Source organism: Vanessa cardui, chromosome 16, assembly GCF_905220365.1.
Source record: "Vanessa cardui chromosome 16, ilVanCard2.1, whole genome shotgun sequence".
Lineage (NCBI taxonomy): Eukaryota > Metazoa > Arthropoda > Insecta > Lepidoptera > Nymphalidae > Vanessa > Vanessa cardui.
In genome coordinates, this window is record NC_061138.1 from 2,585,840 (window position 1) to 2,598,049 (window position 12,210).

At 31.4% G+C, this 12,210-nt stretch overlaps 3 non-coding genes across 3 annotated transcripts; 1 reads left to right on the plus strand and 2 right to left on the minus strand.

Annotated features, from left to right (window-relative positions):
- Positions 1 to 217: 217 nt before the first annotated feature.
- On the minus strand, positions 218 to 290 carry Trnav-aac. Its single transcript has one exon. It is a non-coding gene; the product is annotated as a tRNA-Val (tRNA).
- Positions 291 to 2,917: 2,627 nt separating this feature from the next.
- Trnav-aac lies at positions 2,918 to 2,990 on the minus strand. The gene has a single exon. It is a non-coding gene; the product is annotated as a tRNA-Val (tRNA).
- An 8,881-nt stretch (positions 2,991 to 11,871) lies between these two features.
- Positions 11,872 to 11,944, plus strand: Trnav-aac. Its single transcript has one exon. It is a non-coding gene; the product is annotated as a tRNA-Val (tRNA).
- Positions 11,945 to 12,210: the final 266 nt, after the last annotated feature.

A 12,210-nucleotide genomic window follows, 5' to 3' on the forward strand; every position in this document is an offset into this window, starting at 1 on the left:
AGCGAATATAGTCATAATATATTGCTTGTCTTTCTGACTCGACAGAAGCAATGATCCTTTGTTTCGAAAAGAGAAAAAATTGCGTATTAGTAACGTATAATAACTTTTTTATCACGGATACTTACGGGAGTAAGAAGCTTAAGATTGAAAACTAATTAACATCGCTATGCAGTACAAAAATAAAAAAATCATGAAAAGTAATATTGTCAAAAACCAATGTTTCCGCCCGGGATCGAACCGGGGGCCTTCTGCGTGTTAGGCAGATGTGATAACCGCTACACCACGGAAACTACGTCAGAGATCGGTTAACTGATCTTCTCGTTAGAAATATATATTAATATATAAGTCGACTGTATTATATATTTTTCACTTAATATAGTTTTATAAAATTCACTTCAAAAGTGCTTGTAAAAGCCTACTCGACTGGTTTTACAAAATAATAATTTAAAAGTTACTGTTATAGATATTAACTTCTTGTATTTATTTAAACGTACAATGTAACCTTATCCGTTAGTTTCCTCAAAACGATTAAACTTTCGGTAACAATTAAATTTGACATAAAATTCACTTGGGAACTAAATAAGAACAAAGACACGAATTACGAGATGTTAGAGAAAATTCGGTATCATAGGAAGTAAATTATTCAAATGTCATTTACGTTTAAATTTAATAAAATTAATTATTCGATACAGATACTAGAAAACTGTGTTCGGTAATACGAGAATCTTTAAAACGATCATTTTAAATTTTCACTAGAAGGAAACACGATATATTCATGTCATTTTGGTGTTGTATTCACTTTATTTGCTAAAGGAAATTGTTTGACTCGTAAAACCTGTGAAGTTTTACCGTTTTCGATGTTTATAGCTTTTGTAGCTTTATTTTATAACTTTCCTGTTGAAACTGAAATGAATTGGACATTTTATTGACTTCAAAATTATGATTGACATGTCGAATGACGCAAATAAACAGAATATAAAAGTCACGCCCACTTTCAAAGAGAAAACAATAGCGAGTAATAAATAATTAATTCTTTCGTAGCTTTAATTATCCGGTCACATTTACCCTTGAAATAATTCAATCAAATCAAATCAAAATAAACTTCATTCAAGTAGGCTTTTACAAGCACTTTTGAATCGTCATTTTACAATTAAGTGAAGCTACCACCGGTTCGGAAAGTAGATTGTACCGAGAAGAACTGGCAAGAAACTCAGTAGTTACTCTTTTTTAACATTTAAAAAATACATATTCATGTTAATTAAATACAATTATTTGAATTAATATATCCTGCTTGGAAGCTACACACGCTACACACACACATGCTACCGTGACGTAAAGAGTTGTCAGGCAACGAGCGTCACCGCTACGCCACCTCTTTGCACGCTTGGAACGAACGTTTGGAGCCTGGGTTTGAACCCGCAATCATCGGTTAGAATGCACGCGTTCTAACTACTGGGCCATCTCTCATCTACTACATGATGGTGTATTGTATGTGGGTTCAATTTAATGGCAGCGCGAAACTATAAAAATAGTATGCTAATTAAACATTCGTTAGTCCGCAATAGCACAAGATATATTTACCCGTGCACGGAGTAAATGTACGCGGTACTGTGACTGTAATGAATGGAATTAAATAAGTAATTAACCGATATTGTTCAAATACAGTTGACGTGCATTGTTCATTTGGTGGTTTGGTAATATTTTATTATTATATAACGTTGGTTCTTTATATAAAGACAGATCCTTCGGTGGTATTCCTGCTATAAAGTTGAGTGAGCTAGCGTTTTTTTGTGTTATTGGTAGCGGACGAGCAGGAGGGTCATCTGATGGAAAGTGATTACCACCACCCGTGGACATCTGCAAAAATTAGGGTTTGCAGGTGCGTTGCCGGTCTTTAAGGAAAGAGTACGTTCTTTTCTTGAAGGTTCCCAAGTCGCATCGGTTCGGAGAAACCGCTGGCGTAAGCTGGTTCCAAACAGTGGTCGAGCAAGGCAGAAAATGTCTTAAAGTCACGCTGTTGTGTAGTAGTGTTGCTACAGGACATAGCATCTTAGTTTTAAGATTGTTGCGCATTTGAATATGAGAAATGTTTAAAAAACAATACCAGTTGTGACCAGTTACTATAAGATGGCCACTTTGACTCTCGAATCAAAAAAATAAATATACTATAATATTTGTTATATCAGATGAATAAAAGGAACTAAAGGATATTGGATACGACAAAATCAATACTATGTAAACATATTACTGGACGATGAAATGAAAGAAAAATGAATGCGGAAAAAGTTATACAAAAGGCAGTCTTATGTCATAAATAGCAATGTTTTCGAATAGCCTTAGGGCAAAGGTCAACATGTTATAATAAAATAGTTGTCTTATTAATCAAATAATGCCTAATCTTTTGTATAGATAATGTCATCAGTATTATTGTTGATACAATTGTTTATTTAAGCGAGTCTCTCGTAAATACGAGTTATTAATAGCGTTTAATTTGTCTTTCCTTTCACTGGTTCATTGCTGGGATAATGTGTGCCTTCGTGAATGTGAATGATTAATATTTCATTCGGCGTCATTGACTATAGGGGTGGTGATCACTTACCATCAAGCTACGTGTATTTGTTAGTTTGCCTAGCTACTCCATTGTTGTTATTTTGTGTTAATTTTAAAATGTAAATATTACGGTGGAATTGCGGTAACTGAGCGAATATAGTCATAATATTGCTTGTAACTTCTGTCTCGACAGAGGCAATGATCTTTTGTTTCAAAAATAGAACCAATTGCGTATTAGTATCGTATAATACCTGCTTTATCACGGTTACTTACGGGAGTAAGAAGCTTAAGATTGAAAACTAATTAACATTACTATGCAGTACAAAAATAAAAAAAAACGTGAAAAGTAATATTGTCAAAAAACCAATGTTTCCGCCCGGGATCGAACCGGGGGCCTTCTGCGTGTTAGGCAGATGTGATAACCGCTACACCACGGAAACTACGGCAGATTTCGGTTAATATTTAAATTACAATCCTATTATTAAAACTAACATATCACGATATCACTTATATATTTTTATTGTTATAAATTTATATCGGACCACTAGTTACCACTGCTCATAGACATTCAAGCTCAAAGTCATATTGATCATGTCGCCAATAAGTATTGCTAATTGGTAGATTGACGAGTTGTTAGTACCTGTTCACAGACTTAGACCAAGAACCAAGTAAAGTATACTAACAAATGGATAGACTTTTTGTAATCCTTGAGAGAACAAACCATACATATAAGATTTTATACTAGCAGATGCAGCAGCAAAAAGGTTTTATGTTATATGACTATGTAAGTAGCTCTGCGTCGTAGTTTCATCCGCTTTAAATTTAAACTAGTGATGAGATTAGGGTGCATTTCATATTATTCGTACTACATCAATCGCTTTAAATTAAAACCATCACCTATTATTTCAAATTTTTAATGTTTTAAATAAGAAAACATTATAAAACATAGCATTTAAGTGTATTTAGGTACATATCAAGGAAAAAAAGTTGGAAGGTTGACTAAACAAAGGCAATGTTTCCGCCCGGGATCGAACCGGGGGCCTGATGTGATAACCGCTACACCACGGAAACTACAAAGTACTTTTGCTAATATTTAAATTAAAATCAAATAATAAAAAACTCTTCAATTTTATAAATATTATACAGCACTTTAATTTCGCATTTAGCATTAAAGGTATTTCGAAATATTAACACTGATAATTATTAATGTGACACTTCATTTAAAAGAAACGCGAAACGTGCTGTGTATTTTGCCATTGTAGTTCGTAGCAGATAAGTTCGTAGCTTAGCGTAGCACATTGTAGTGGATTATAATTTGCTACCTAATGACTTGTTTCATGATTCCCCAAAAGACCGGAATGGTATTTAATCAAGTATTTTATATTTTAATAATTCCACTTCTCGTGACTCTGAAATCTCGTAAAGCCACACGGGAGCTTTCTTTCGTATCGGGTCCAACCATTGGGTCAACCATTGGGCCAATGGTTGGGTCCGAAACGACTGATGTTGAGCCCTGATTTTCTCACAAACTGGAGAGCTGTAACATCTCCCAAATGTTTGGTCCCTTTGAAAATCGTTATCAAAATTGATTACGAAGATATCATGTTCCGATTCCATATAAGTGTTGTTAATTATTATTATTAAATTTATATTCCCTCTATAGTTCGGTAAATTCAGTTGATAATTAGATTTTAATGAAATAAAATTTCGAGCCTATATGAGACATCCACTGGCACAAAATGTTAGCATGTATATTTAATTAATCGAATTATAGGACATTACATTTTCGATACGCTTTGGCCATTTTAACGGCATAATTGGGTTAATTATTGTCTATTTTAATAAAATACAAATTTTGGGTTATTTAATGTTTAGAGTAATATGTATAGTGGATGATGGTAGTATTTAAAATGGTTTCACTTGGTTAGGAGCATAGCAGGTATAAGATAAGATAAGTTCCAGTTCTTACGCACATAAATATGTACAATAATATCGGCGTCAGATTATAATAAAAATCGTCATCATATAAATTAGTTTGAATTAATTTACAATAATAATAATTAGCACTATTCATTCTATAATTATAGTTGCAATTTTGATGAATTTAATATTCCTATTAACGACTCCAATTGAACATAAAGTACCTAGTACTTAGTACTACCTAGTAGCATAGTTCATACTTGTGCTAGGAGTGGGTACATAAATAGTTCAAGGAGTCAGGATCGCAGTTTTGATTTATTGTAAAACTACTCGACCCATAAGTTATTTTCACTATTGATGCTTTATTAACATTATTAATAAATTATGAAGACCTCGAAATATCCTAGTATATTACAAAAACATTCAAATTTTAAATTGTTTGACACTATCGAAATTATACAAACATTATCGCTAATGGTGTACTAATTTATTACACTTTCATAAAGAGTTTCATTTTACTACAATACAGCCTTCCTTCTATTCTATATTTTTTAAAATTACTGGCAAGATTCATGTTTCCTGGTATACAATTTTATAATGATATTTAGAAGAAGGAAATAATATAATAGATATTGCAATAGAGTGAAAAGCATATTCCATCACGCACTGTCAATTTGACAAATAGCATACTCTGACACGTATTACAACATGTAATTGAGTTTGGGCGAGATAACATACATACATATAAAACAATACGTAAATATAATGACGGCTTTCCTCAACAGTAGAGATCTTAAATTTCCATACATTATTTGTTCTGTAATAGTTTATGCTTACTTACTAAATCATATAAAATTTGATCCTAAAAATGATATAAATAATTTCGAAGAATATTTTTATACTGTTATTGTAACTTCGTAGACCTCTTCAAATATGACCGTAGCTGTTCGTAACTTCGTAGACATGACTAATAAGATATTAAGGGATGATTTCCCAGAAGAATTAGAGGAGGTTTGCGAGAAATATGCTTCAAATCAATTACGTGGCACTTGTTGTATGTGCATATACATTTTGAAATAATAAATATGTATATTTCAATGATAAGTTTAAGTCCAGTTTCTGTCTGTATGGCACAATTACTAGATTAATTATATCTTGTATTTGAGATTTAAAAAATACATGAATAATTTAATTAAAATATTCTATTCAGCTGTATCATAATTCAAGAATAACATAATTATATTTTGTTGCCACAGCGTAGCAGTGTTGTAGACAGCGTGGTCAAAGAAAACACAGCGGCTTGTTTCATGTATATGAAGTATCAAATTATTTGATAAATGCAGGTCTTTTTAATATAGAATTTCCCGTCGAATACCTTATGAATTTCATTACACAAACAAAAATGATGTCAAATATAATTCATATACATTCAGGAAAGGTCAGACCAATGTAAGCCCTGTGGGGCTACATCGTCTTACAATAAAATCCACTCATAAAAGTTTTGGAAAGTATTTATTTATGTAATCGTTATTCAGACAAGCAAATGGCTTACTTAAGGTAAGTGGTGATCATCGCCAATAATTGTGCTGGCGTTTTAAGAAACATCAATCATTCCTAACATCACACCATTGCATCAACAGCCTTGAGAGCTAAGATGTTATACCCCTTGTTGACTGATACACTGTCTCACTCACCTGTGGTATATGAACAACCCACCATATGACCAGGTAGGCCCTGATAGGTCAAGTAAATTAATAACATACTGAAAAGAGATTAATACGAATGAAATGATTTCATTTGACTTATTTTATCTTACATATTTTTTTAAAACTAACATGTCTAGATTATGTATTATCTGAAAAAAGGCTTTTTCATTGTAATGATCATAAATTTGATCACAATAAAGCCATGACTGTTCATGAAACATTTGTTGTGTAAGATTAATTGCTCAAAATGTATTATTATTTGTATTGAGAAATCAATCAATTGCGTAGAATTTCAATTGGTGTAGCGACCTTGAAAAAGTACGTTTCAAAGAGCATCCTTGAATGAAATAAAATTGTTTTTAAATGAAGCAATTTCGTTTATGTTTATAATTTAAATTGAAGGATGACATTTTCTGTAACATTTAAAGAACGTCAACGCACATTGAGAATTTATTTTAGGTTTCCTACTTAGATTTCGGTAGTGATAGATGCGTTTAACGCAAATAACCACTTAGTAACATAAACAAGAGCTTAATTGTAAGAACAATGCCCGGGGCTTATGATAGGCTCTATTCTGTAAGAAACTAAGTGATTTTGTCTATGTAACACTTTCATCAGTTCTATTTTGAAGTCATCATGAACTCGTATTAAAAAGAACGTATACAATTAGTGATATAAATGAAAAATCGAACTATGGCAAAACAAATGAAAGCAGTATATTATTTAATAAGTATAACATTATAAAATAGATTTGAATTAGGATTTCAGAATAGAATAAAATATTGATCTTCACCCAAACGATTGAACCGTTTAAAATCTGAATTGTTAGAACAGGTAGACTGACCTAAACCTTGATTCGAAAACTGCTATTGACATGGTGTACCTTATTGTAGCTTATACCCTGATAATTACAATTATTTTCACATATAACATCATCACGAATGAAGTAAGGAGCAAAGCATTTGTTTCATTATAAATCGTTTAACTCCGTACTCTGAGCGCCGTTTGTTTGAAAATTAATTACTTCAAAGATGATTTGAATAACAAATAGCTTCCTAATTAATTGTTTACCCTATGTCACGAATTCCGTCAGGTGTTCTGTTTAATTTAATTAAGGCTGTTAAACTTTGAATATCCTATTGTTGAACATGCAAGTTAAATAATATCAACGATAAAAGATTTATTATATTCTAGAGAATTCCAAATTTGAGTTTATCTATACTTTTAGAACCAGAAGTAGGAAGTAGGTTAACCTCTAAAACAATTATCTTTAATTTATAATAACAATCAATCTACCACAAAAGAAAAACATTTAGTCTACAACACAAATAACCATCAATAATCACATTACACCGTAATAATTATAATTGCAATTCTCAATGTGTCAACTACGAATCTCCCGCCTTTTTTTTTAAATACTGAAGTTGTATGACTTGACGCTGATGTTGCTTGTTTATTCCAACAATACTTATATAATAAGAAGTCCTGACTGACTCAACAAGCAACGTCGAGGGTAAACTATTTACATTTATAAAGTTAGGGCCACGAAATTTGGTGAATTGAGTGAGAGAAAATTGTTTTATTGAGTAGGCATCCACTAAGGAAATAATTTTGGAAATTCTACCCCTAAAGGGGTAAAATAGGGTATTACAGTTTGTGTGTGTGTTGTCCGTCATTAAGTTAGAAAAATGAAACTTTATTTTTGGGTTACTGATTAAAAATTTCTTCATACGTATTTAAGCGTTTCTGGATATTGTAGGGGGTGAAATACACCAATGCTTTATTCACCTATTCTTAATTTATAATAACAAATGCTTAGTATTCATTATTTATTTAAACTATAAATTTACACAGGTGTAGTGTACGTGCCTGTGGTGTAGAAATTTGTGCGCTCAACTAAATGGTTTGGTATTATTTATAATATATACAAATACTTAATCAACTCTTTTACATATTTATATGATTTTAAAGTCATGATTTGGTAACTGAAATTTCCTTTTTACCTTAATACACACTCAGAAAATAAAACCAATGACTGCTGATAGTCATGATCTGAATCATTTATATTATTTCGCACGTGACTTTTCGAAATAATCTGTACCGTGATAAAAAATAAAAAACAAAAAAGAAACTATAAAATTCAGCTCATTTGAGTATTCCAAATTTTATAAATGTATCCCAAAGGACGATTAATTTTCGTTTTGGTATTTCATTTTTACAACGGCCATATTTTCTCTCCGTCTTTTCATTTCAACTTCTCTTCTATTGGCTTGGGTCCAAACTTTCGACAGAGAATTCGTTTCAACATTAATGAATGAATAGTATCGTCAGATGAAGTCAGTGACTTCAATATTGCTTTTATAATAATTTTGTTCATTTTTATTACTGAATTTATTTTACTACTTTATGTTAATATAATTGTCTTTTGTCTGAGTTACTTCATATTTATATAGGAAGTGGTTTTATTTGTTTTTATTAAATCATTTTTATATTCAACTTGAGCAAGCATTGGCTCCACAATAGACATTAATATCCGGTTATTAAGACACGTTCTATTTGATTTTACATAAAAAGAAACTTGAACGCATTAAATATATTTTGAACAACATAAATATAATTTATTATTGAAAATGTGACGTATTTTTTATAAAATGTCGTTAGTTTTAATCATTTGTTGAAAAACAAATGCCAGGGAACTAAAAACAAACTGTAAATTGCTAAAGCAATTAGTTAGTGTCGATGTTCGTCGTGGTCGAAATCTGCTACGAGAATGTCCTCGTAGATAAAAGTCATCACTATCACTAACTATTATAGCTTTAAGTGGTAATTAAGACTTTTCATGTAATTCTTAAAAATATTTATTTTGTTGTAGAAACGTTGTAACGTATTTCAACTTACAAATCATATGATAGACTTTCAATAATAATATTTTATATACTAAGACAGGCAATGATCTATACTATCTCCTTTTTATATATTTAGTAGCCCATTTCGACTTTAATATATTTATTATTATAATTATTCATCCAAAACCACGCCTAACAATTTGAAGTTGAAATTTCTTAATCCATTAAATTATTTTATACGTATGTTTATAATATCAGCTTTTTAGACTCTGTAGCGTTGACAACGCATTGATAGTCAGACAGGCAAAAGATTCTATAAGTATAGATAATAATCATATCAGTAAACCGAAAAAGTGTTAAGTTTTGGCCAGGGATAACACTGTCGTAGCCAAATTGCATGAATAAAAATAAAAGAAAATGTATTGTGCTTGCTTGAACTCACGAATTTGATAGCGTAGCGTCGCGTAGCGATAAGGGCTACAAAGCCCTGGGCGAGGATGATATAAGAATAGCCCAGTGCGACTCGGACACTTATGAAGAGGGTTCTGCACTTTTCCTTGCTTCTGGAAATTCATTGACTTAGGATTTTCGAAAACTATAACATATGTTTCTATAGCGCGATGTATATTTGATTTAATTTGTGCTGTAATATAACATCTAGTATGATAAAATTTTAGTCAAAATAATAAACGAAAATTATATAAACAAATATGGTCATTATGGAATACTCAGACGCTCGGATTAATAAATAAAATTAATATATTTTTTATTATAAATAAGTCAGTAAGGAACGAAATAAATATATAATTCTTATTGCAATGATATTATGTAGCGATGTATAAGTAGATACATAATATGTAGTATACGCGCCATACATACGAAGAAGTGTGTGTATGTGTGAGTATCATGCCATTTTCCCTCTTACAAGTAAATCTTACCCCTAAGGCGTCAATGGGTGTTTCTCGACAAAACCTCCATTTTATTTTAATAATAAAAAAAATAATTCAATAATACTTCGTAAAATGGTTACCCTTCATGAAATCTAATCATTTTTATAATACCACTTTATGAAAACGTGTTTCAAAACTGGAGCGATAATCGGTAGTAAGATTTTACCCCAACCTATAAACGCAAGTAACGGATTAAGTACCTTATCGTATAATGAATAAAAGTCATAATACAATGGAAAGAGACATGTAATACGGAGCATTTGTCAACTGTACGTCGTTCTTAGTAAAAATGTGTCTGTTTACTGTTGATAAAAATGTAATGCTTGTAAATGCGGGGTTCATTTGCATGCGTGAAAAAGCGGAAAATAAGTCTTTAATGGTAATATATCACAACGAACTCGCCTTTATAGGCCGTAACTTTTTTTAATATTGCTCTAAGGAGTTATTCGGGTAAGGTTTTGATAGTAAGTGTCCCAGAGTAGTAGTGACTTCTTATAATATTGCAGGTGTCAAGGTTCTGTCCCATGATTAGACTGATAGAAGAATTATTGGGTTACTAGCCGCCCGTCCCGGCTTCGCACGGGTGGACATAAGTTTTGTTTTATATTTTATTTATATTTTTATGTTGCTTTATTTTCCGTCTTGTTTAACAATTGTCGTTCTATTTCAAATTATTTACACAAAAACCTTAAAATTATATACCTAAATCTTCCTTATGTATCTCTCTATCTATTAGTGAAAACCGCATGAAAATCCATTCAGTAGATTTGGAGTTTATCGCGAACATACAGACAGATAGACGCCGGCGGGGGACTTTGTTTTATAATATGTAGTGATAATTTCAATAAGAGCCTCCTCTCTGTAAGATAGAAGTATGAACACACTCGTACCTCGACAAGCAAGACCACGTTGGTCCTATGTCTGAATTATATCCATTCGTGTCGGATCTACTGTCGAATAATGAGTGTGACGAAATAGGAGTACATCTTTTTTTTAAATTTATCGTTTAAACAATTTACAAAATTACACATATCTGAACAATAATAGCAATAAAAACCCACTGAGGTTTCAGCCCATGTTATACAATATACATAACAATTATTAATAATAGTCATACTATGTATGCGTTCACACTTGTGAACTATATGTGTCTTTCCAGATTAGTGATCGTGGTCGAAATTGGTCAAGATGATATTACGTTATGTGTATATTATCTATCGTTTTCATATAAAACAATTACACGAATCAAAAATGGTCAATTAATCTATACATATAACAAAATTGGAGTGTCTGTTTTTAATATTAAACTAGCCCTTTTTACTCAATGCATATGTACATACACCAAAATAACATTTTTTACAATTTTTGTCGGTCTGCTAATCTCTGGAACGGCTTAACCGATTTTGATGGGACTTTCACTGGCAGATAACTGATATGGGAATAACTTAGGCTATAATAATATTTATTTCTGTTGTTAAATTCAAACTCGTACAAGGTCGTGGGCACAGCTAGTTAATAATAAGCGAAATAATGTAAAGAAACTTTTTAAATATAAAATCCTTGATTAAAGTTAGTTTTCATTTCAACGTTTTGTTATTGAAAAACTATTCATGTCTATTGGGAAATCATCAAACACGTCGTTAGGTAGCGAATTACAATATACTACAATGTGCTACGCAGCGCTACAAACTTATCTGCTACGAACTACAATGGGAAAACGGCACAGTACGTTTCGCTTGGTTTTAAATTAAATATATCATTCATATTTATTTGTGTAAATATTTCGCGGAAACTTTAATACTTACTAAATGTGAAATTAAAGTGCTGTAAATAATATTAACAAAATCATCATCATCTTTTTTTTTATTGTAATTTAAATATTAACCTTACTCTGTCGTAGTTTCCGTGGTGTAGCGGTTATCACATCTGCCTAACACGCAGAAGGCCCCCGGTTCGATCCCGGGCGGAAACATTGTTTTTGATAAAAAAAGCGAAATATTACTTTAGTCCTGATATTTATTTTTGTACTGTATAGAAATATTTAATTAGTTTTCAATATTAAGCTTCTTCTTCTTCTTCCCCGTAATATAAGTAGCAGCTATTATACGTAACTAATACGAAATTGGTTCCCTAATCGCAACAAAGGATCATTGTCTTTGTCGAGTCAGAAATGATTAAATTACATTATAAATAATTTGCATTAATAAGTAAATTATTTTGATACCATAATTCAGTCGT